This window comes from Delphinus delphis, chromosome 1 (genome assembly GCF_949987515.2).
Source record: "Delphinus delphis chromosome 1, mDelDel1.2, whole genome shotgun sequence".
NCBI classification, from domain to species: domain Eukaryota; kingdom Metazoa; phylum Chordata; class Mammalia; order Artiodactyla; family Delphinidae; genus Delphinus; species Delphinus delphis.
In genome coordinates this window covers 89,312,980-89,338,512 of record NC_082683.1, presented here as the reverse complement: position 1 = coordinate 89,338,512, position 25,533 = coordinate 89,312,980, and the positions used below count along the sequence as shown (strand labels likewise).

The window sequence follows — 25,533 nt, the reverse complement described above, 5'->3', positions numbered from 1 at the left end:
GACAGTACATAGGACTAATCTGTGTAGGGCTTTAATCTGATTTGGAAGAGGTCCATTTGTTGTTGATGAACCATTGAAGACCTTGAGAATCTATTCACTCTGTCGTTCCTAGTATCTCACAATAAACCCAAGCCATTGGCTTTGTATGCTAAGTCCAGGCACCTACTTAGCGCAAACGGCCTCAACTAATAAACAAGGACAGGCAACAGAAAGGTTCTACACTTAGTAATCACCTTGAACCTTAAAGTGTGCCAGTTATGTTTTTGAAGGATTAACATGGAAAACTCTTGGGATTTGCTCTACTTTACAAATGAACTTCACTTCTAACATACACTCTCTCTGAGTTTACTTAGCTGGAAATAATGTCCACCACAGTTAGGAAATTCTACATTCCTCTCAGCTCTTTCATAACTCCCAATTTGTTTTTACTAATCCACATATAACTCCCAACACAGAATCTCCTACAATATTAAAAATGATATTTGGGACAAAGAGGCTTAATCTAAGTAGACACAGATTCATCCTATTCCTTCTTACTGAACCATGGATAATGTCTCTATGGTGCCCTTAGGCCTCAGGACTGTGATCTGCAATATATGTCAAAGATTTGTTTTATTAATTTTCCCCCATGGACCACAAAATTTGAAAGACTGTGACTGTCAAATAAATTATATTAATTAGTTAACATTTATTTTTATTTTAACTAATCAAAAATATTAAATCTAGCAACCAATATAGATATCAAATAGCAATAAAACTAGCATTTAATTTTCTTATTTAATGAGATGATTGCTATTTAAGTTAACTGATATGACCTTATAAGATACTGAAAACAGTTCTCACATCATAATGCTTTAGATTATTAGTGGCCCTCAAATCCCTATTCACTTAGTACAGAGGCCAGTGCCACAAGCAATGACTCTAACTCATTTATGCTTTTGTCCCAAGAACTGGGTACTTTTCTCCATCATACCGTGTTTATGTCAATTGATCAAAACCACTTACTGAGACTCTCTTGAGCAGAGAGGATGTCTATCAACTGGACCACAATGCTTAATTACAATGTAGAAAACATGTCCAGGTAGAGACAGACAGCCCTAACACTGTGAAATCTAAAGCCACATGGTTCCTGAAAAAATAAATAAGTGAATCTTCATATTTTTCATTAAAAAAAGAATTACTCCAATTTCAAGGGAAGTACCTGATAAGGCACATTTATTTACAGAAGAAAACACAAACAATTTTGTGTGGTACTAAGTTATAACTTGATTAACATTTTACTTAGATTTTACAATTCCTGAAAACTGGTACAGACTGGACTAAGTTATCTCTGTGAACTCTTAATTCCATGCCTGGCAGTATCTCATAAATAAGGGCCTGAATATCAAAATGTCAGAGCACACAGACTCAGAAAACAGATGTTAAATAACATCAGGACCATTCACAGGAAATGTAGAGAAAAAAACGTATCAGGGGTTCAATGTTCCAAAAAGGTCTAAAATCCAGTTGCTATGCTGCTCAGATCTAGAGTGGGATATTGGATAATTATGACATCAGCAATATAGCAACAGGTGCAGTAAGGCTCATCTATCAACGGCATCTTCATTCTTCACAAAAGCCTCTAAACACACACAGCCAATTAGCAGAGGGTAAAAATGGACTGGGGAAAGAAAATAAAATTGCAGCCGTGATGAATACATTTCCACTCACCTTTTCAGTGGATTTGCTTTTAGGGGAGATGTCACAGTGCACAGCACATGAATTTTAAGAAACTAAAAAACAAACTAGTGTCATTGCCTGCAAAGTTTAACTTAATAAGGTGCTGAAGGAATCACAAGTCATTGAGACCACTAGGGCACCATTCAGCTTATTTCTACTAGGGAATTAAAGTTTTAGAGAAAATAGAAATTAGAAAAAATGCTTCAACAGAAATGCATCCTAGTGGCCTGAATGAGGTATAGTAATGTACGTTCCTAAAAGTGCTTAATTTTCTCTATGAGGGACTGAGTAAAGTCCCCTGTGTTTAATTAAAACATATCACATTCCTAGACATGCAAAATGTAATTGTATGCATGTGAGAATTTGACTGGAAAAGCACAGCTGAAGCTCTTGCACACCCCCTGAGATCACCAATAGATACTTAATGTAGATTATAATCAGGTTTTCCAGGTTTCCAGCCCTCCAACTCCACCCCCCCCCCGACACTTCCTCGGGTTAGTTCTATTTTAGGGCAATAGTTTGGTGCCATCTAGTAAAGTACAGGATGCATCCTTCTATTAACAGAAACAGTTTTGAGCCTTCATGTTTAACAGAAGTAACAGCAGCATTCAAAATTTGAGATTACAAGTAATCTCAACTTGGGTTACTATTTTTATCATGTTTATGCCAAATTAGTTTTAAAAGAGAAACCAAATTGTCTACATGGTAGTAGTCTTATTTGTACGTTCAACAAATATTTATTGACTCCCCAGTGTGCACTGGCACTTAACCAGGTATTTGGGGCTACAAAGATGAGTAGCAGGCAGTGTCCTCCTACCGTCAGAAAACTTGCATTGCATTATAGTGGGGACAATAAGCACATAAGTAGGTAACTACAGCAATGCTGAGAGCCTACTGCTTGACAGACACTATGCCAGCTTTCTTAGGTGTGTTAGTCCTAATTGCTCTAAGAACTCGGGGTCAGGTATTATTATTAGCAATTTATGGAAAATAGATACTCAGCTTAAATTAATTTTCCAAAGGTACATGTTGGAGGCAACAACTTTAAACCCAAGTCCTTCTGAGTTCAAGGGCTGAGATTTCTTTCCCACACATGATGTGTTTTGTTGGGTACCTAATAATAGAGAAATGCCCTGGACACCTCAGTAAGTTTAACTCAGTAAACAGAACCCAACTGCTGTAGAAAGAAAGAAGTCAGAGTCACTTTTGATTCTTCCTTGAATTTCACTCACATGCAATCACATCTCCCCTCTCCCTCACAATTTCTCAAAACCACCTCTTTTCTGCATTCACACTTCCACCACCCTAGTCCACAGCACCACTGATCACCTCTCAGATGGATTACCACAATGGCCTCCTAACCACTCTCCTTACCTGAAGTCATTCCCTGTCTACCACACTAGGAATTTAGAATAATCTTTTTGACATGCAAATCTAATTATATTATACCTTGTTTAAGGGATTTTCCTTTAAAATTAATTCTAAATAGCTTTGCCTCATTTGTCTTGATGACATGGATTCTGCCTAACTCTAGCCCTTTTCTCTCAAATTCTCACCAGGCACTCACTCTAAGTGTTAGTCAGTTTAATCCTTTCAGTTCCTCAATCGTGCATGCTTCTTCACCTCCTGGACACTGAACTTCCTCTCCCCTTTCATGGAACACTCTTCCTCCCTACCTTACCTATCCAAATTCTAAGCTTCCTCTTTCATTTTATAGACCAGATACCAGCTTTTCTGTGGAGGCTTCTCTGATTGCATCCTTCTTAAAACATGGCTGAATTCCCCTGGCACAGTCTCCCACATGCCCCCACTGCACCCCCCCCATGACACTTCAGCTATTTTACAGAAAATTTCCATTTCCTTTTCTTTAATCTTCACTACCTTATAGACAAGGTGTCCTTGCTCTGAGAAGTCAGGGATCATCTGTGTCTTGTTCCAGTTGAATCTCTATAGACTGTGATAAAACATCTGAAACATAAAAGGTAAAAATTGGTGTCTACAGAGTTTCTGAGAGCAAATACTATTTTTTAAATAAAAAGCTTTATGTTGCTTTCAAGAAATAAATCAGTGTATGTCAAAGATAAAACATCTATATCTTTTACAAAACAAAAAATCTTTTGGAAAAAAAAGACAAAAGCAGCACAGTATTTTTTTAATCCTTGTTTTTATTGCCATCTGTTCTTTCTTCAATGGCAATGCAGTATTTCATTCCCCAAACACCTGATATTTGACTGTACTTAGTACTTAAAGCAAGAGACAGTGAAAATCTCAGTGAAAGAAAGAATTAACAGGAAAGTCAAACTGTGTGCCTGGGATGAATAAGAGTGCAATTTAACTTGGAAATATAATGGGAGAAATTTATAAGACTACCTCCTCAAATTAAATTGAGTAGATCTTCAAATAAGTTATTTACCAAAAAGTCCTATTCTTCCTAAAATTCCAGATTATAATATGGAATGCAATTTCTCTGGTATCATGCACCTGATGATGATTCATTCTTCTGGAACCCCGAGACCCTAGTGATTTTAGCACATTTTTGAGGTAACTGGTATATCCTGTTTTACCATAAATTGATTTACTGTTTATCTTTCTTTTTAATGTCCTAAATTTTCCTAGATTACAACTAAACTATAAGCCTTTTAACAATATAAAGCCTGTGTTTTTAGAGGCAAGCCAAATTATTCAGTTTTCATAATGCAATTCTGCTCCATTTAGTTTGGATGTTAGGCTTCTCCTTAAAGATATGTTCATAATATAAGCTTTATTTCAGAAAAAGTTCAGGCAGTTTTTAAATTTAAGAGTAAAATTGTGTTAACTTTGGAAGGTGGAGGTATTTAGACACATATTATTCTTGATCCCATTTACCAGACACCCACTGAAAACTCATTCCATGCCATGCAATATGGCATCTGTTATGTTCATTCTTATCCCCACCTTTCCTTCAGCAGTATAGTTGGTAAGATTAGACATACAAATAAAAGGTTAAATAATATAAATAGATTTTACTATCAAACGTATGGTAGAGAAAAACTTACTTTAAGTAGCTTTAATAGATAGACTTTAAAGATCAAATCATATCTACTTCTTGCTACATGAGTTCTCCAATGGCCTTTAAGTAAAAAGAAGTAACGTTCTTTCATAAACGTATTTGCCACTCCATTAAATTTATTTATATGGGCATGGCCTTAGGATTCAAATCCAGAGCTATTAGTACACAATGTTACAAAGTACAATTATATATTAAAGAAATAAACAAAAAGATGGTTTTTATGCTTCACTGATCCAAACTGATCTTCCTGCTGAATCTCAAATGATACCTTTTCCTGAGCTACTTATTGATAAATATGGATTGTAACTGATAAAAAACTTAATGTTTCAAAATCATCAGAGTATTAAAATGGTTACTTTTCTCAACTACCTATTCAGTATATTTTCTGAACATACAGAACTGTGCACGTGTAATATATTATAAAATGCTAATATTTTCATGTGTCTCACTGAAGACAGAAGAGCATAGCAGGAAAAAATCAATGAAGGAAGACTCAGCTTCCTTCTTTGCCATCCACTTTTGCAGGAACATTTGTCTTCCACGCATTTGGGGAAATTATCCTTTCTTTCTGGCTTCTTTTGTCCTCATAGAAAGTGAAAGTAAAGTGAGAAAAATAATGTGTATTTGAACAAAAGCTAGTTTGGGGGAACCAATAAATGGAAATGACTTTCACTGTTTATTTTACTTTATAATTTCTGTGCTCTGTTAGAATGAGAATACCTGTGTTTACTTAATACTATCACAAATTGTAAATAAAAAAGTGGCCAGTTTTTATAAATTCCTGCAACTCTAATTTTACTAATATCATTTGACAAGATGAATTTTAGCTTAGGACTCTAATAACTATTTTTAAGAGAAACTTCTACTGGGAAGAAATCAACATCAAGAGCCCTTTCTGTGTTTTGCTTCCCAAGAGTAAGGGTAGATAATGATGATGTCCATGATCATGATCACCCTGATGACGTGTGTGTGTTTTACAACCACCACAAATAATACCACCTTCTCCCCATCAGCATAAATGTCTACTGATCCCATATCCATTCCATGCTCCCTTAGAGTAACAAAATGTCAAGCTTCAGAACTTCCATCTTAGAGATGAGGAAACTCCACCCTGGAGAATAAGTACATTATCCAATATTACACAATGATTTAATATTGTGGCTTAGATTAGAAACCAGACCACCTAACACCCACCTCAGGATTCTAACCTGGATGAAATATACTACACAAAGAACATTTCCTGGAAAACTGTGGAAGTCAGAACACAGAGACAAACAACAACAAAACTGTTAAAAGAGGCATAGTTAATAAATAGATTAAACTACCATTTGCTTATGAAATTCATTTATTATTCTCTTTCATAAGTTTCTCCCTCTCTACTAGATTATTTATAAAGGCAAACAAATCTTTATTAAGCAACAATAGTAACATCAGCACAAGAATAAAATTTCCCCACAACCTTATATTTCTTCACCCCCTTTTCTCTGCTTTTTCTTCAAAATAATCTTTTATAGCTGCTGCTTTGGTGTGTAGTCTTTTCAAAACCAACTCCAACTCAGCTTCTGATCTCAACATTCTCTTCATTTCAGTTTTGTAATCACCAATGACTCCTTGCTGCCAAATTCCATGTTATTTCTTTGATTTTCTAGACACCTCTGTATTCCCCAGAGGTCAGTACATCATCCTTCTTAAAACATTTTCTTCTTTAGGATTTCTTAACACTGCACTATTTTTCCTATTCCATGTATAGCTTCTTATTGGGCTCCTTTGCTGGGTGCTAGAAATATTGTGATGTCCCAGAACTCTGTTCTAAATGCCTTCCTCTTCTTTGTGTATGTCCTCTCTCCAAGGCTCTGGCTTTCACTATCTTCAGTGTGCTGAAGACTGTCAAAACTGTGTCTCAGAAGAGTGTCTCCTACCTACATCTGCATACTATCTTCTCTACATCTCTACTGGCATGGATAATAATCATGAACAACTTTAAATAAACCACAGTGAATTCTTGATTTTTCTTTTTTTTCTTTCTTTTTTTTTTTTTTCTTTTGCGTTACGCGGGCCTCTCACTGTTGTGGCCTCTCCCGTTGCAGAGCACAGGCTCCGGACGCGCAGGCTCAGCGGCCATGGCTCATGGGCCCAGCCGCTCCGTGGCATGTGGGATCTTCCCAGAACGGAGCACAAACCCGTGTCCCCTGCATCGGCAGGCAGACTCTCAACCACTGCGCCACCAGGGAAGCCCAATTCTTGGTTTTTCTTTCCAAACCCATTCATTCCTCAGCATTTCATTTAAATAAATGACACTACAATCTGACCATCTGAACAAACCAAGTATCTCTAAATTATTTTTCAGTTTGAGATTTTCTTTAATTTCTCTTTTTAATTTTCATCCTAATGCCTAATCCAAAGCCTGGTCCTAACTGACTTTATCTAAAAAAGAAAAGAAAAGAAACCAAAACAAAAACATAACCCAAATCCATCTACTTTCCTCCATCTTCATCACCACTTTCATTATCTCCCACCTGACCAATGTGATGACATTCAATGTGTCTCTCTGCCTACACTCTATCTCCTCTACAATTAATTTTTTACATGTAGCTAGAGTGATCTTTTTTTTAAACGTAGCTCACATTCTGTCACTTTCCCATCTTCTTAAAATCCTGCAATAGCTTTCCATCATACCTAGAATAAAAAGCAAATACTCTGATTTTACAAACCTTTATTCTGTTCAACTCTCCAACCTCATCTTTTACTTTTCCAAGTTTGTTCTGGACACACTGGCTTTCTGCATTTTTATTTCAATTTCTCTTAACTCACCAAGCATATCCAAATCCAGGGCCTTTACAAGAACAATAATAGTAGCTAACATTTATTAGACAATTAACTTTACCAAGTACTGATCAAAACACTTAGCATTTATTTTTTATTTAATCTTCCCAATAACCCTTTGACTTAGATATTATTACTGCTGTTATCCACGAGACACTGACAGGTTAAAATTTGTTCAAGTCCTCCAGAGAATAAGTGAGAAAATCAGGATTCAAATCCAGGCAGATTTCTTAAACCATGCCTCCAATTACTTTAAAATCCTTTACCTTTTTCTGGTTGATTCAATGACTAAACATCTTTCTCTTCAAGGATCCATGGTTGCCTGGTTGTCAATTAGATCCCAAATTAAATATCACCTTCTTTGAAAGGTCTTCCCTACTCACCGGTCTAAAGAAGCTACAACCTATGGACCTATTTTGTCTCCCTGTTCACCTTATATCCCCAGTATCTAGCACAGTCCTGGTACATAATAACTTCTTAGTGAATGGTTGTTTAAAAAATAATTATTTTACATTTAAATCATAACTATTTATTTTACCCTCTACCATATTTCAGAGAAAAACCTACTGCTACAAAAAGAAAGCAAACTTATTTTTAGTTGAGATGTCAGAAGCCTTTAACCTCTGGTATAATTTCTGTCTTAATTCCTGGCCTAAACATTACAAGGCTTAGCAGTATCTCTTTGCCATATGGATACAATACTGGGTTAGAGCCAAATACCCCAGAAGCCAAGATACCCCAAGCCACCAATGCATTATCAGTATCTGGAAATGTTGATTCATGAGATTCATGGTGTGAATCCTAGTCCCAGAGATTGTTCTTATTCAGATTTGACTAACCAATCCAACTCAATTCATACTAAAGTTATGTTGACATAAACTGAATCCAGAGGATCATTTAAACCCATTTAAACCCAGAAAACAAATCAACATCTAAAATATGCATATGACTGAGGGAAATATGAGCTTTGTGTCTTCTTGCTTTGTCCAAACTATGCTTCAGCCTTCAGGCAATAGAGGCCACCTATGGCAAAGGGGCCAATTTTGATGATAAGGTAGGTTAAAAACCACAGTTTGAGGTTTAGTTTTACAGTTTGTCCCTCTAAAATGTTGTATCAAACTTTGTAACTACAAAATCTCTATTCATTTTTAGTAACAGAACAACCTGACATCATCATAATTTCTTACTGATTGGGTTACCACTTGGTCATTTCCTCTGGGTATAAAGTTTTCTGGGGATGAACATTCCATTATGTTTATGTTTCATATTTGGACTATATTAATCTATATCCAGAACAAATTTAAACTGGCGTCTGAGATTCTTTGTATTTTTTTTTCAAATGACCATGAAATATCATTCATCTTTAAAGGATATTTTTCAAGACATTTTAGACTAATTTTTCCTCTTATAGAAAGTAGTTATTCAACAGGAGCATATTTTTCCAAGGTCATAATCACTTACTATTTTGAAATAAAATGTACAACATTTCTACTGGAATCACATGATTAGTATCTTTTAGTACAGCTCCTCCAAATGTACTAACCAATGTTATCACTTATTAGCTTTTTTTAACATCTATATGAAGTAACTGATGAATGTTAAAATTCATAGTGTGGATTCTAATTTTTTTAAGATTAAAAGAACTAGAGAGATTGCATTATCAATTGTAAGACAGAGTTAGAAGTTTAAAGAACACAATTTCAAACTAGTGCTTGCAGTACTGAAACCAAATTAAAATGCAAAATATTCACAGCTTCCAATTCTGGAGACTTATTTACATCTTCAATTTCCACCTACTTCCTAAACCTGCAAGGAAGCATGACAAATAAAAATCTGGAAATGATCTGTCAATAGGCAGTATATAAATGTGATTTTTGCTTTTTAAATTTAATGTCTGATTTTAAGTTTTTACAACTATTTTAACTTTTTAAATTATTATTAAATATTGTATGTGCATGGCTAGAAAATTACATGCTTAAATAAAAAGGACTTGGAATAAAAAGCAACAGTCTCCTCCTCCAGCTCTGCTTTCCAGAGGCAATCACATTTAATTTTAGGGCTTCAGGTGGTTAAATTTACGGCTTCAGGTGGTTAATATGCTTTTTTCCACTTTTTTTTGGTTTATCAGTTTTGGACATTGTTTATTGACTTTCTGCTCTGCAATGTGAGGATACAGATAGCCCAACCAAAGCCACTTTCTTTCTTGTTTCCTCATAATATGCTTTCATAACTATTCACTTATATTTAAATATTTTTTCCTCAACTCTAGGAAAACTCTCTAAACACCATATTTTTAAATACGAAGACAGTTATACCCCCATCTTTCTATCATTTCTTCTTTCAGTTTTTACTTTTCTCACAGTGTGAACTTTACCTATGCTTTTATGTTATCATGGTTGGAAACATTTTGTCTTTTCAATAATCACAGAACAGATGAAATGTCTGTTAAATATTCTGTAATTAGTTCACAGCCTGATTCTTCAAGTTAAACATGAGTGATTGCATTATTATCACAATGCTTATGTTGTTCTTCGGAAGCTAAGTGGTGGACTTCAATGTCTCTAAGTCAAATGTCACATCAGTGCTATTCAAATGAGACTGTTACTAGAGTTAAGTTCAAATGAATTCTCCTCTTATGTACTCCAATAACTGCCTTCACCATAACCAGTTTTTTCCTAGAAGGTCTCACACAGTATTTCTATAGATTAATTCCTCTTATTTCTGAGACCACCCTCCTAGACATTCTGTCCATTCTGGACTAACTGTTCTCAAGGCCTTCTGCACAGCTGTCACTCTGAAACAAGAAATCATATTTTCCTGATTTTCCACTGTCTGTATATTTGCTTATTTTGCTGCAATATAACCTCAAGTAACTTCTTAAAAAAGAGTGCATTGTAGGTAAACTCTGAAGTTTGCAAGTCAGAATACATCCTTATTCTATCTGCCCCTGATTTTTCTTCCTAAATATAAAGGCACTGATTATTATCTTCAAGCATCCAGTATTGATGGAAAGCTAACGTCAGTCTAGTTCTTGTCTGCATGTGTCCAGGTCACACATTTTCTGTGAAAAGGTCCAATTTCTTCACTTCATTCAGTACCTTCTAAAATTTCACAGTAATTTTTTTAGGAGTAAATATTTTTTCATTTATTATGGTATAGACTTTTATTCCAAATATTTAGGTTTTGTATCTGGGGAAATTCCATGAATAATTTCTTTGATAATTTTCTTTACTCTTTTTCTCCTCTCATTCTAGAAAGCTGCTTTTCAGATGTTGGAGCTTCTGGATCAATCCTAGATGCATCTATATATTTTGTCTTATTTTCATTTTTATCTTTTTCTTTTAATTTGGGGGATAACTCTTTTTATCTTCCAACCTATTATTTTTAAAAATAAAATCATATCTTAAATTTCCAGTAGATCTTTTGTGTTTTTCTTTCACAGTATATAGTCTACAATATACAAATCTCTTTAAAGACCCTAGGATTTCTTCTGCTCTCTGAATTCTCTTTTTATGGTGGTCTGGTTTTTCTGCACATTTATGTTGGTCATTCTTATTGTAAGCTTTTCAAAAACATATGCTAATCGTTGGTTAACCACTGATTTTTTAAAAGATCTGAACAATAAATCTGCTTGGAAATTCTGTATTTAGGTAGGAATGGACACTTCATTCCATGGTGAGTAGGCAAGGAAACTACCAATGTCAGAATGCAAGAACCTTTGTTCAGGAGCTCCAATGCTTTCATAAGTTGGCCTAAGTCTCATCAGGCAGTTAACGCAGTTTTGTAGATTTTTTAAACTGCTTTCTGGGGTCCCACATCAAGGATGAATATGGTATCAATTGCTCTTAAGCAATTCTTTCAGTGGTGTTCTTGTTTTCCGGGTCCTATCTCACTTGCGACATCCTTTATACTCATGTTTCTGAATCCCTAACTTTTTAAACAATTTTTTGTTATAAAAGTTTCAGGGGTACAGCATTATAATTCAACATCTTTATATACTACAAAGTGATCATCACCACAAGTCTAGTTATCATCTATCACCAAACAGTTGACCCCCTTCACTTATTTCCCCCTACCGTAAACTCTTCCCCTCTGGGAGACACTATCTGATCTCTGTATCTATCAGTTTTCTTTTGTGTTATTTTGTTTGTTCATTTGTTTCATTTTTTAGATTCCACATATGAGTGAAATCATAAGGTATTCATCATTCTCTGTCTGAATTTTTCACGTGGCATAATACCTTCAAGGTCCATCCACATTGTCATAAATGACAGAGTTTCTTTTTTATGGCTATGTAGTATTCCACTGTGCATACTTCTTTATCCATTCATCCACTGATGGACAATTAGGTTGTTTTCATATAATGGATATTGTAAATAATACTGCAATGAACATAGGGGTGCATGTATCTTTTCAAATTAGTGTTTTCATGCTCTTTGGATAAATACCCAGATGTAGAATAGCTGAGTCATATGGTAATACTATTCTTATTTTTTTGAGAAATCACTATACTATTTTCCATAGTGAGTGCACCAATTTAGTCCCACCAACAATGTGAATATGTTCCCTTACCTTCATATTCTCTCCAACATCAGTTATTTCTTATCTTTTCAATAATAGTCATTCTAACAGGCATAAGTTGATATCTCACTGTGGCTTTCATTTGCATTTCCCTAATAATTAATGATGTTGAACATCTTTTCATATGCCTATCGGCCATCTGTATATTTTCTTTGGCAAACTGTCTATTCAGATCCTCTGCCCATTTTTAATCAGCTTGTTTTTTGTTGTTGAGCTGTATGAATTTTTATATGTTTTGGATATTTTTTATATGTTTTGGATATTAACTCCTTATCAGATAGATGATTTGCAAATATCTTCTCCCATTCAGCAGGTTGCCTTTTTGATTTTTTGTTTTTTATTTTGTGGTACGCGGGCCTCTCACTGTTGTGGCCTTTCCTGTTGCGGAGCACAGGCTTCAGATGTGCAGGCTCAGCGGCCATGGCTCACAGGCCCAGCCGCTCCACGGCATGTGGGATCTTCCCGGACTGGGGTACGAACCCGTGTCCCCTGCATTGGCAGGCGGACTCTCAACCACTGCACCACCAGGGAAGCCCTGCCTTTTGGTTTTGATGATGGCTTCCATGCTGTGCAGAAGCTTCTTAGTTTGATGTAGTCTCATTAGCTTATTTTTGCTTTTGTTTCCCTTGCCTTTGGAGTCAGAGTCACAAAAACACTGCTAAGACCAATAGCAATGAGGTTACCACCTACAGTTTTTCCTAGAAATTTAATGGTTTCAGGTCTTACATTTAAGTCTTTAAACCATTTTGAGTTCATTTTTGTGTATGATGTAAGATAGTGGTCTAGTTTCATTTTTTTGCATATGGCTGGCCAGTTTTCCTAACACCATTTATTGAAGACTATTCTTTCTCCACAGTATGTTCTTTGCTCCTATGCTGTTAATTAATTTTTCATATATGTGTGAATTTATTTCTGGGCTCTCAACTCTGTTCCATTGATCTGTGTGCATGTGTTTCATGACAATACCATAATGTTTTGATTATAACAGCTTTGTAGTATAGTTTAAAATCAGTGAGCGTGACACCTCCATCTTTATTCTTCTTTCTCAAAATTGTTTTGGCTATTGAGGATCTGTTTGATTTTGTATACATTTTAGAATTATTTGTTCTAGTTCTATGAAATATGCCATTGGAGTTTTGATAGGGGTTTGCACTGAATCTGTAGATTGCTTTGGGTAGTATGGACATTTTAATAACTATACTAACTCTTCCAATCCTTGATCATGGAATATCTTTCAGTTATTTGTGTCTTCTTCAATTTCTTTCATCAGTGTCTTACAGTTTTCAGTGTGCAGCTTGTTCACCTCTTTGGTTAAATTCATTTCTAGGTATTTTATTCTTTCTAATGCAAATGTAAAAGGGATTTTTTTTAATTTCTTTTTTCTGATAGTTCTCTATTAGCATAAGGAAATGTCACAAATTTCTGTATATTGATTTTGTATCCTGCAACATTAATGAATTTATTTATCCATTCTAACAGTTTTTCTCTTTTTTTTTGGTGGAGTCTTTAGGATTTACTCTATACAGTAGTGTGTCATCTGAAAACTGTGACAGTTTTACTTCTTTCTTTTTGATTTAGCTGTCTTTTATTTTTTCTTCCTAATTGCTGGGGTTAGGACTTCCAATACTATGTTTAATAGAAGTGGTAATAGTGGGCATCCTTGTCTTGTTCCTGATTTGAGAGGAAAAGCTTTCAGATTACCATTGAGTATGGTGTTAGCTGTGGGTTTGTCATATATGACCTTTATTATGTGGAGGTATGTTCCCTTTATAATCACTTTATTGAGAGTTTTTATCATAAATGGCTGTTGGATTTTGTCAAAAGATTTTTCTGCATCTATTAAGATGATCATACAATTTTTATGCTTCATTTTGTTAATGTGATGTATCACATTAATTGAGTTGTGGATGTTGATCCATCCTTGCATCCCTGAAATAAATCCTGCTTAATCATGGTGTATAATCCTCTTAATGTATTATTGGATTCAGTTTGCTAATATTGTGTTAGGGATTTTTACATCTGTGTTCATCAAGGATATTGGCCTGTAATTTTCTTTTTTGTGTTGTCCCTGTCTGGCTTTGGTATCCGACATGTTGGCTTTGTAAAACATGTTTGGAAGATTTCTCTCCTCCTCAGTTTTTTGGAAGAGTTTGACAAGGATAGGTATTAAATCTTCTTTGAATGTTTTGTAGAATTTTCAAGTGAAGCTGTCTGGTTCTGGGCTTTTGTTTGTTGAGAGCTTTTTGATTACAGTTTCAACCTCCTTAGTAGTAATCTTTGATTCAGATTTTCTATTTCTTCATAACTCAGTCTTGAAAAACTTGTATGTTTCCAGGGATGTATCCATTTCCTCCAGGTTATCCAATTTTTTGGCATATAACTGTTTGTAGTAGTCTCTTACGATCCTCTGTATTTCTATGGTATCAGTTGTAATTTCTCCTCTTTGATTTCTGATTTTATTTATTTGAGCCCTCTCTTTTTCTCCTGGTTAGTCTAGCTAAAGGTTTGCTGGTTCTGTCTTTTCAAATAACCAGCTCTTAGTTTCATTGATCTTTTCTATTATTTTTTTAGACTCCATTTATTTCTACTTTGATCTTTATCATTTCCTTCATCCTACTAATTTTGAGCTTCATTTGTTCTTCTTTTTCTAGTTCCTTTAGGTGTCAAATCAGATTGCTTACTTGTGATTTTTCTTGTTTCTTGAGGTAGGCCTGATTGCTATGAACTTTCCCCTTAGAACCACTTTTGCTGCATCTCACAGATTTTGGTGTGTCATATTTCTATTCTCATTTGTCTCTAGGTATTTTCTGATTTCACCATTAATTTCCTCAATAACAAACTGGTTATTCAGAAGTATGCTGTTGTTACTTCATGATTATTTCCCCTTTTTATCTTCTGATTGATTTCTAGCTTCACACTATTGTGGTCAGAGAAGATGTTTCACATGATTTCACTCTTCTTGAATTGATTGACACTTGTTTTGTGACCTAACATGTGATCTATCCTGGAGAATGTCCCATATTCACTTGAGAAGAAGGTGTAGTCTGATGCTTTTGAATAGAATGTTGGGATATTTCTATTAAACCTATCTGGTCTAATGTGTCATTTTAGTCCAACATTTCCTTATTGATTTTTGTGTCTGTAATGGATTTTTGTATCCATTACTGTAAATGGGGATTAAAGTTCCCTACTATTATTGTATTGCTTTCAATTTTTCCCTTTAAGCCCATTAATATTTGTTTTATATATCTAGGAGCTCCTCTGTTGGGTGGCTATACATTTATAAATGTTATATTTTCTTGTTAGATTTACCGTTATCATTATGTATTGCCCTTCTTTGTCTTTTATTACAGTTTTTGGTTTAAAGTCTATTTTGTCTGATATGAGTATGACTAATATGGCATTCTTTTCATTTCCATTTGTACAAAATATTTTTTCCATCCCTTCACCTTGTTTGTGTGTGTCCTTACTTCTGAAGTGAGCCTCTTGTAGACAGCATATAGATGGGTCTTGCTTTTTTATCCTTTCAGCCACTCTATGTCTTTTGATTGGCAAATTTAGTATATTTACATTTAAAGTAATTAATGACAGGTGTGTACTTACTGCCATTTTGTACACTGTTTCTGGATTTTCTTGTGCTTCTCTCTGTTCCTTTCTCTCTTTCTCTCTTTCCTTCTGTTTTGGCAATTATCTTTAGCGTTATGTTTAAATTCCTTTCTCATTTTCCTTTTTGTATTTACTGTTAAGTTTTTTCTTTGTGATTACCTTGTGGTTCTCATAAAAACATAGTATGTTAATAGCTGTCTTTCTTCAGGTGGCAGCAACTTAAATTTGAACATATTCCAAATCTTTATTTTTTCACACTCATGCTCCCTCATATTTTATACCTCTAATGACACATTTTACTCCTTTAACATCTGCTTATCTAAGAAATTCTTGATCTCTCCTTTAAATCTGAATGATAATCTTGTTGGTTAGAGAATTCTTGGTTGAAAGGTTTCTTTCCTTTTAGCATTTTGAATATGTAATGCCCCTCCCTTCTGGCCTGTACAGTTTCTGCTGAAAAATCTTCTCATAGACTTAAGGGATTTCCCTTGTATGCAACAAGTTGTTTTTCTCTTGCTGCTTTTAGAATTCTCTCTTATGCTTAACTTTTACCATTTTAATTATGTGTTTTGGTGTATCTTTGGGTTCATCTTATTTGGAACTCTCTGGGCTTCCTGGAACTGGATGCCTGTTCCATTTCTCAGATTAGGAAATTTTCAGCCACTCTTTCTTCAAATAATTTTTCTGACCCTTTCTCTTGCTTCCTCTTCTGAGATGCCTATAATGGAAATGTTTTCCCACTTGATATTGTCCCAAAGGTCCCTTACAGTAACTACACTTTTTAAAATGGTTTATTCATTTTGCTGCTCTGTCTGGGTGAGTTTCATTGTTTTGTCTTCCAGTTCATTGATTCATTCTTATTCCTTAACTGGTTTGCTGTCGAACCCTTCTAGGTTATTTTTTTGTTTCAGTTGTAACTTCTGTTTGGTACTTTTCTTATGCTTCCTCTCTCTTTGATGAAGTTCTCACTGTGTTCATCTATTCTTCTCCCAAGTTCAGTAAGCATTTTTATGACTATTAATTTGAACATTTTATCAGGTAGATTGCTTACATTCATTTCATTTAGTTCTTTCCCTGAGACTCTGTCTTGTTCTTTCTATTAGAACATGTTCCTCTATCTCATTGTGCCCAAATCTCTGTATGTGTTTCTATGTATTAGGTAAATAAGCTATTTCTCCTAGTCTTGAAGGAGTGACCCTATTTAGCACATGTCCTCAGGGGTTCAGAGGCACAATCCTGCCTGGCCACCAGAGCTAGGCACTTCACTTGTGTCCCCTATTTGGGCTGCATGCACCCCACTATCATTGTGGGTTTGACCTGCTAGTGGACAGGGCTGCTTGTTGAAACAGCTGTGGCACCTGGCCATAGCTGCTTCTATGTACTGGTTGGTGGGGCTAGGACTTAGAACACCTATGGACCCAGCCACAGCTGCTGCAAGGCACAGGTTGACAGAGATATTACTTGGTCAGCCATAAGGCCTAGCCAAGGCACAGGGGTGGGTGGGGGTTTCAGAGGGATGCATCCACTGGCACTAACAGGTTAGAGGAAGAATGGTAAAATGGCAACCACCAGCACAGGCATTAACAAGGTAGCCTGAGGCTGCAAAATTGCTCCCAGCAGTGTCTCGGTCTCCAAGTAGTATCCCAATTGCTTTCTACCCCTCCAGAAGCTGCTTAAAAATTAGGAAGTGGGTCCCCTTCACCTTTGGTTCACAAGCTTTTCACGGTGGTGCTTGGTTTTTCCCTCAGCAAGAGGCCCCATCTGCCTTATCTACCCATTTCAATGCTGTCCTTTTACCACTGGTTGTGGAGGCTCTGTTCATCCAGCTTTCAAGTCCCTTACCAAGGGAATTATTCCGTATGTAGTTGTACATTTGCTGTATCCATGGGAGAAGGTGAGTTCAGGATCTCCCTACACTGCTATTTTGAACCCTCTTAGATCCGAAGTCCCTTTTTTTTTAAATTTATTATTTCTTATTCTTATTAGTCATTCATTTTATACAAATCAGTGTATATATGTCAAGCCCAATCTCCCAAAATATCAAAACACCACCCCAACCCACCGCCACTCTCCCCCTTTACTGTCCATACATTTGTTCTCTACATCTGTGTCTCAATTTCTGTGCTGCAAACCGGTTCACCTGTACCATTTTTCTAGGTTCCAAATAAATGCATTAATATACGATATTTGTTTTTCTCTTCCTGACTTACTTCACTCTGTATGACAGTCTCTAGATCCATCCACGTCTCTAAAAATGACCCAGTTTTGTTCCTTTTTATGGCTGAGTAATATTCCATTTTATATATATATACCACAACTTCGTTATCCATTTGTCTGTCGATGGGCATTTAGGTTGCTTCCATGACCTGGCTATTCTAAATAGTGCTGCAATGAATACTGGGGTGCATGTGTCTTTTTGAATTACAGTTATCTCTGGGTATATGCCCAGTAGTGGGACTGCTGGGTCATATGATAATTCTATTTTTGGTTTTTTAAGGAACCTCCATACTGTTCTCCATAGTGACTGTATCAATTTACATTCCCACCAACAATGCAAGAGGCTTCCCTTTTCTCCACACCCTCTCCAGCATTTGTTGTTTGTAGATTTTCTGATGATGCCCATTCTAACTGGTGTAAGGTGATACCTCATTGTAGTTTTGATTTGCACTTCTCTAATAATTAGTGATGTTGAGCAGCTTTTCATGTGCTTCTTGGCCATCTGTATATCTTCTTTAGAGAAATGTCTATTTAGGTCTTCTGCCCATTTTTGGATTGAGTTGTTAGTTTTTTTAATATTGAGCTGCATGAGCTGTTTACATATTTTGGAGATTAATCCTTTGTCCATTGATTCGTTGGCAAATGTTTCCTCCCATTCTGAGGGGTGTCTTTTCGTCTTCTTTATGGTTTCCTTCACTGTGCAAACGTTTTTAAGTTTCATTAGGTCCCATTTGTTTATTTTTGTTTTTATTGCCATTACTCTAGGAGGTGGATCCAAAAAGATCTTGCTGTGATTTATGTCAAAGAGTGTTTTTCCTATGTTTTCCTCTAAGAGCTTTATAGTGTCTGGTCTTACATTTAGGTCTCTAATCCATTTTAAGTTTATTTTTGAGTATGGTGCTAAGGAGTGTTCTAACTTCATTCTTTTGCATGTAGCTGTCCAGTTTTCCCAGCATCATTTATTGAAGAGACTGTCTTTTCTCCATTGTATATCCTTGCCTCCTTTGTCGTAGATTAGTTGATCATAGGTGTGTGGGTTTATCGCTGGGCTTTCTATCTTGTTCCATTGATCTATATTTCTGATTTTGTGCCAGTACCATATTGTCTTGATTACTGTAGCTTTGTAGTATAGTCTGAAGTCAGGGAGTCTGATTCCCCCAGCTCCGCTTTTCCCCCTCAACATTGCTTTGACTATTCGGTGTCTTCTGTGTCTCCATACAAATTTTAAGATTTTTTTTCTAGTTCTGTAAAAAAAATGCCATTGGTAATTTGATAGGAATTGCACTGAATCTGTAGATTGCTTTGGGTAGTATAGTCATTTTCACAATATTGATTCTTCCAATCCAAGAACATGGTATATCTCTCCATTTGTTGGTATCATCATTAATTTCTTTCATCAGTGTCTTATAGTTTTCTGCATACAGGTCTTTTGTCTCCATAGGTAGGTTTATTCCTAGGTATTTTATTCTCTTTGTTGCAATGGTAAATGGGAGTGTTTCTGTAGTCTCTCTTTCAGATTTTTCATCATTAGTATACAGGAAAGCAAGAGATTTCAGTGCATTAATTTTGTACCCTGCAACTTTACCAAATTAACTGAGTAGCTCTAGCAGTTTTGTGGTGGCATCTTTAGGATTCTCTATGCATAGTATCATGTGATCTGCAAAGAGTGACAGTTTTACTTCTTCTTTTCCAATTTGTATTCCTTTTATTTCTTTTTCTTCTCTGATTGCCATGGCTAGGACTTCCAAATCTATGTTGAATAATAAGGTGAGAGTGGACATCCTTGTCTTGTTCCTGATCTTAGTGGAAATGCTTTCAGTTTTTCACCAATGAGAATGATGTTTGCTGTGGGTTTGTCATACATGCCCTTTATTATGTTGAGGGAGGTTCTCTCTATGCCCACTTTCTGGAGAGCTTTTATCATAAATAGGTGTTGAATTTTGTAAAAAGCTTCTTCTGCACCTACTGAGATGATCATATGGTTTCTCTTCTTCAATTTGTTAATATGGTGTATCACATTGATTGATTTGTGTACACTGAAGACTCCTTGCATCCCTGGGATACATCCCACTTTATCATGGTGTATGATCCTTTTAATATGTTGTTCAATTCTGTTTGCATCTATATTCATAAGTGATATTGGTCTGTAATTTTTTTGTAGTATCTTTGTCTAGTTTTGGTATCAGGGTGATGGTGGCCTCACAGAATGAGTTTGGGAGTGTTACTTCCTCTGCAATTTTTTGGAAGAGTTTGAGAAGGATGGGTGTTAGCTCTTCTCTAAATGTTTGATAGAATTCACCTGTGAAGCCATTTGGTCCTGGACTTTTGTTCACTGGAAGATTTTTAATCACAGTTTTAATTTCATTACTTGTGTTTGGTCTGTTCATATTTTCTATTTCTTCCTGGTTCAGTCTTGGAAGGTTATACCTTTCTAAGAATTCGTCCATTTCTTCCAGGTTGTCCATTTTATTGGCAAAGAGTTGCTTGTAGTAGTCTCTTAGGATGCTTTGTATTTCTGCAGTGTCTGTTGTAACTTCTTTTTCATTCCGAATTGTACTGATCTGAGTACTCTCACTCTTTTTCTTGATGAGTTTGGCTAATGGTTTATCAATTTTGTTTGTGTTCTCAAAGAACCAGCTTTTAGTTTTATTGATCTTTGCTACTGCTTTCTTTGTTTCTATTTCATTTATTTCTGCTGTGATCTTTATGATTTCCTTCCTTCTGCTAATTTTGGGTTTTGTTTGTTCTTCTTTCTCTAGTTCCCTTAGGTGTAAGGTTAGATTGTTTATTTGAGATTTTTCTTTTTTATTGAGGTAGGCTTGTATAGCTATAAACTTCCCTCTTAGAACTGCTTTTGCTGCCTCCCATAGGTTTTGGATCATCATGTTTTCATTGTCATTTGTCTCTAGGCATTTTCTGATTTCCTCTTTGATTTCTTCAGTGATGTCTTGGTTATTTAGTAATGTGTTTTTTAGCCTCCATATGTTTGTGCTTTTTATGTGTTTTTCCCTGTAATTCATTTCTAATCTCATAGCGTTGTGGTCAGAAAAGATGCTTGGTATGATTTCAATTTTCTTATATTAACTGAGGCTTGATTTGTGACCCAAGATACGATCTATCCTAGAGAATGTTCTGTGTGCAGTTGAGAAGAAAGTGTAATCTGCTGTTTTTGGATGGAGTGTCGTACAAATATCAATTAAATCTATCTGGTCTATTGTGTCATTTAAAGCTTCTGTTTCTTCATTAATTTTCTCTTTGGATGATCTGTCCATTGGTGTAAGTGAGGTGTTAAAAGTCCCCCACTATTATTGTGTTACTGGCAATTTCCTCTTTTATAGCTGTTAGCAGTTGCCTTATGTATTGAGGTGCTCCTATGTTGGGTGCATACATATTTATAATTGCTGTATCTTCTTCTTGGATTGATTCCTTGATCATTATGTAGTGTCCTTCCTTGTCTCTTGTAACATTCTTTATTTTAAAGTCTATTTTATCTGATATGAGTATTGCTACTCCAGCTTTCTTTTGATTTCCATTTGCATGGATTATCTTTTTTCCATGCCCTCACTTTCAGTCTGTATGTGTCCCTAGGTCTGAAGTGGGTCTCTTGTAGACAGCATATAGATGGGTCTTGTTTTTGTATCCATTCAGCAAGCCTGTGTCTTTTGGTTGGAGCATTTAATACATTCATGCATAAGGTAATTATCGAAATGTATGTTCCTATGACCATTTTCTTAGTTTTGGGTTTGCTTTTGTAGATCCTTTTCTTCTCTTGTGTTTCCCACTTAGAGAAATTCCTTTAGCATTTGTTGTAGAGCTGGTTTTTTGGTGCTGAATTCTCTTAGCTTTTGCTTGTCTGTAAAGCTTTTGATTTCTCCATTGAATCTGAATGAGTTCCTTGCTGTGTAGAGTAATCTTGATTGTAGGTTCTTCCCTTTCATCACTTTAAGTATATCATGCCACTTCCTTCTGGCTTGTAGAGTTTCTGCTGAGAAATCAGTTGTTAACCTTATAGGAGTTTCCTTGTATGTTATTTGTCATTTTACCCTTGCCGCTTTCAATAAATTTTTTTTTGTTTAATTTTTGCCAATTTGATTACCATGTGTCTTGGCATGTTTCTCCTTAGGTTTATCCTGTATGGGACTCTCTGTGTTTCCTGGACTTGGGTGGATATTTCCTTTCCCATGTTAGGGAAGTTTTCGAGTATAATCTCTTCAAATGTTTTCTCTGGTCCTTTCTCTCTCTCTTCTCCTTCTGGTACCCTTATACTGCGAATGTTGTTGTGTTTAATTTTGTCCCAGATGTCTCTTAGGCTGTCTTCATTTCTTTTCATTCTTTTTTTCCTATTCTGTTCTGCAGCAGTGAATTCCACCATTCTGTCTTCCAGGTCACTTATCTGTTCTTCTGCCTCAGTTATTCTGCTACTGATTCCTTCTAGTGTAATTTTCATTTCAGTTATTGTATTGTTCATCTCTGTTTTTTTGTACTTTAATTCTTCTAAGTCTTTGTTAAACATTTCTTGCATCTTGTCGATCTTTGCCTCCATTCTTTTTCCAAGGTCCTGGATCATCTTCACTATCATTATCCTGAATTGTTTTTCTGGATGGTTGCCTATCTCCATTTCATTTAGTTGTTCTTCTTAGGTTTTATCTTGTTCCTTCATCTGGTACATAGCCCTCTGCCTTTTCATCTTGTCTATCTTTCTGTGAATGTGGTTTTTGTTCCACAGGCTACAGGACTGTAGTTCTTCTTGCTTCTGCTGTCTGCCCTCTGGTGGATGAGGCTATCTAAGAGGCTTGTGCAAGTTTCCTGATGGGAGGGACTGGTGGTGGGTAGAGCTGGCTGTTGCTCTGGTGGGCAGAGCCCAGTAAAACTTTAATCCACTTGACTGCTGATGGGTGGGATTGGGTTCCCTCCCTGTTGGTTGTTTGGCCTGAGGCAACCCAACACTGGAGCCTACCCAGGCTCTTTGGTGGGGCTAATGGCAGACTCTGGGAGGGCTCATGCCAAGGAGTACTTCCCAAAACTTCTGCTGCCAGTGTCCTTGTCCTCACTGTGTGCCAGAGCCACCCCCCACTTTTTCAGGAGACCCTCCAACACTAGCAGGTAGGTCTGGTTCAGTGTCCCCTGGGGTCACTGCTCCTTCCCCTGGGTCCCGATGTGCACATTACTTTGTGTGTGCCCTCCTAGAGTCTCTGTTTTCCCCAGTCCTGCAATCAAATCCCGCTGCCTTCTAATTCTGATTCTCTAGGAATTCCTCCTCCCATTGCAGGACCCCCAGGTTGGGAATCCTGACGTGGGGCTCACAACCTTCACTCTAGTGGGTGGACTTCTGTGGTATAAGTGTTCTCCAGTTTGTGAGTCACCCACCCAGCAGTTATGGGATTTGATTTTATTGTGAATGTGCCCCTCCTACAGTCTCATTGTGGCTTCTCCTTTGTCTTTGGATGTGGGGTATCTTTTCTGGTGAGTTCCAGTGTCCTCCCGTCGATGACTGTTCAGCAGTTAGTTGTGATTCTGGTGTTCTCGCAAGAGGGAGTGAGGTCACATCCTTCTACTCCACCATCTTCAAAGACGATTTTAATAAAAATGATCTAGGACAACTTTAAGCATCCTAGTATATCAGGAACCCTTGCAACTTCTACAGGCTTCTTTCCTCCACACTGTTTCCAGACAAGGCTGTGTGCCCTCTAAGGAGCTGCTTCCATATATAGTCCTCAACTATATTATGTTAAAAGACAAAGGTTCCTCCCATTAGGTTAAAAAATCCAACTATAAAATCCACCTATGCTACACTTATAGAAAACATATCTCCCAAGGCTCCAGGAAAGATTCATAATATATATGGTAAATCTTTTTATCAGTTTTCCTACCACGTGTGTGTCATGGCAAGGTGTCCCTTACTTCTCTTCAAGGCAGAGCAGCTCCATCCTCAGCTCTTATCTCCTATGCTTAGACACTAGTGCATTTTATTTCATCCTACACCTTTAATTACCACTCTCCATCACTTTTTGCCTTCCAGAAATTTGTTAAAAATTTCTTCTCTGGGCTTCCCTTGTGGTGCAGTGAGGTTTCCCTGGTGGTGCAGTGGTTAAGAATCCACCTGCCAATGCAGGGGACATGGATTCGAGCCCTGGTCCAGGAAGATCCCACATGTCGCAGAGCAACTAAGCCCGTGTGCCGCAACTACTGAGCCTGCACTCTAGAGCCTGCGTGCCACAACTACTGAGCCTGAGTGCTACAACTACTGAAGCCCGCACGCCTAGAGCCCATGCTCCGCAACGAGGAGCCACCACAATGAGAAGCCTGCATGCCACAACAAAAATAGCCCCCGCTCACTGCAACTAAAGAAAGCCTGCACACAGCAACGAGGACCCAATGCAGCCATAAATAAATAAATAAATAAATTTATTAAAAACGAAAAGTTTATTCTCCACTAATGGCTCTGTACCATTCTCTTTGCTTTGGGGTTTTTCCCCCATGTTTTACTCTTTTACTATCATTTTAATGAGATTTTGCAAAATAAAGGAGATAAAAGCACATCATCTTAGCCAGTTACTTTTCATATTTTATCTATTTTTGCTATTTGTATTCTGGTCAACAAAAGTATTTATTTTTCATGCATAAGGAAGAAGTCACATATTTTATTTGTGGTGTTTTTTAGGGGGAGCAATGTCTTTCTATTTATTTCCATATACTTATAGTTTAAATTTTCATGCACTTACCATTGTGAATTTAGAAATATTTATGTAGGTCATCATTAAAGATCATATTACTTTCACTTGTTTAGTGCATTCAGCGAATATACGCAACTTACATTCTTTCAGGATACATTTACTTTTTTCTAGTTCAAACTGATACTATTTTATTCACATATTGTTCATGTGTTTATACCAAGTTGAGCTAATATATTCTAAATAGGTTTAACTGAAGATCTTGCTATTCAATATAGATAATGCCACAAAGACTTCTGATTTGCTCAGTTTAACAGGTCTTAGGAAGTTATAAAGTAATTCCTTTATATAAAATATATAAAGATGCTATCACATCTAGTTTCTTCAAAAAAGAAGAAAAAAATATATTCGGTTTTGGTTTCCTGAAAAGCTGGAGATTACTAAATGTGTAGTTATCACTGAAGCAATAGCACAAAATATAATGTTATCGTTCAGCATCTTTCTAACTGCATGGCTTAGTATTCTGCCCGTTACAAATTATTCTTATGAGGAACACACATAGAGAAAAATGAGGCAAGATAAGCCCTAAGTTACAATTAGTTTTGTCCTTTATTTGCTTTGGGGATCTGTTCTTTCCCTTCCAAACATACAGGAACTGACAGGCACTAAGTAGACATTTATCAGTCCTAAGGATAGGCAGAGGAGGATCTAAGAAACATGGGCCATATGGAACAATTTTTTTAAAGTAAAAAAAGAACACAAAGAAAAGAGGAGTATAAATGGATAGGAAAATTTCTTTGTTTAGACCAAAAGTCAACATTTACAGGCAGTCATATTGCCTTTCACAATGTGTACGATAAATCACTT

The 25,533-nt window shown here is 36.3% G+C and overlaps 1 protein-coding gene across 3 annotated transcripts in view; it reads left to right on the top strand.

Moving 5' to 3' along the window:
- The window catches only part of OLFM3 (olfactomedin 3), a 195,289-nt gene that overhangs the window by 165,895 nt on the left and 3,861 nt on the right, over positions 1–25,533 (top strand). The gene's annotated exons all lie outside the window — the stretch shown is intronic.